Raw genomic sequence first — 1,601 nt, forward strand, 5'->3', positions numbered from 1 at the left:
GGGACCAAGGCAGCAGGCCTGGCAGGGACTCGGCTGGGAACAGGCAGGATGCAAGGAGAAAGCCTCGTGTGGGTCCCCGCGCATCGCGGGGCAGGGCTGGTTGGCTCGGTGACTGGGCAGCAGAAGGCCACCCACGTGCGCTCGCTGGCGGGACCCTCGCCCAGCCCCCGGCGGCGGCAGCCGAGGCCGCCTTTGGGAGGAGCCGGCAGCGCCTCCCGAGTCCCGTGCTGACCAGGGCTGCCCTGCCGGACACGGCCATCATCGCCCGCAGAAACCGGGGCCCGGAGAGGCCACAGTCGGCCATGGCCACAGACACAGTGAGAGGCCCTCAGGCTCCCAGGCCTGCCTCTGCCCGGGGCCGGGCACCCCTGGCTTCAGGCCCGGGGCTCCGCCCAGGTGAGGAGCCAGCACCTTGGACAGAGAGAGGCCATGCTTCCAAAACTGCCCCCAAACTAGAGCTGGAAGGCCCCTCAGCGCCTCCCCCCCCGCCAAGCTGAGGCACAGAGGGAGTGGAGGAGGGGCTCGGGGCCTGCAGGCTGGTGGGCGGCCAGGCCGGGACTCATCCCCCGCGGGCTGCAGAGGCGTCCTGGGGCATGACAGCCGCCCTGTGCAGGCCGTGCGGGTGTGGGCTGAGTCACCGGCCGTTCTGCTGGCAGCAGCCACAGCCCAGGGGTGAGTCCTTTCACTGCCTGTGGGCACTGTCAGCGAGGGCCTAGGGGGCATCAAAGGACCCTGGCGGGCTGCTCTCGGCACGGGAAGGGCCTGGATGCAAGGAGGGCGGGCAGGGAGTCTGCCCCCGCATGACCCCGGAGATGTCCCCAGGCAGCAGGCCGGCCTAGAAAGGGGCTGGCTCGGCAGGAATGCCTGGAGGGAGGTTCGGTGCCCAACCCAGGCTGAGTGCCCCGGGTGTCAGGTCCCTGAGGTGAGGGGCAGGCGCTGGGACGAGGGCGCTGAGGTCTGTGATGGGTCTGCAGCGTCCCAGCCTCCCGCAACCCGGCCGGGAGCCACCTGGGGCCCCGTCACCTGTCATGGGACCCGCATTCAGGGGCCTCGGCCTCTGGGTGGGCAGGTTTGTCCCGAGACAGGCTCGGTCAGTGTCCAGCCCCAGGAGGGCGAGCAGGAAGTGTGGCTGTGACAGCGTAAGGCCTCCTTTGGCTGAAGAGTCCCATGGTGGCTGAAGGGTCAGCCTCGCCCTGGCCCTTCCCAGGACTGGGTGCTGAAGTCCTCGCCTCCCCAGACCCGGGACCCCTCGCCAGTCACGCGCGGGCTTGGCACAGCTGGTCCTTCCCTCTAAGCGGGAGAAGCCACGCCTCACCCCCGCAGGGCTCCTGGTCCTGCCACGCCTGGTACGTGGCCCTGCTCTGCGGTCTGCGATCTGCGGTCTGGGGCTCAAGGAAGGAGCAGGTGGGGCAGGGCCTGCAGTCTGCACACAGCAGCCCACGGAAGGGCTGGTGGAACCCAAACTCACCTTTGCAGACGAGAAAACAGAGGCACAGTGAGGTGAAGGGGCCTCCGAGGAGGCCGGGATCCCGGCGGCAGGCGGGGCAGAGGCAGCCGCTGGGGCGACCTGATCAGGAAGCCGCAGGACGGGTGGGCGCCCA

The sequence above is a fragment of the Bison bison genome, unplaced genomic scaffold (assembly GCF_000754665.1).
Source record: "Bison bison bison isolate TAMUID 2011002044 unplaced genomic scaffold, Bison_UMD1.0 scf7180017850837, whole genome shotgun sequence".
NCBI classification, from domain to species: Eukaryota; Metazoa; Chordata; class Mammalia; order Artiodactyla; family Bovidae; genus Bison; species Bison bison.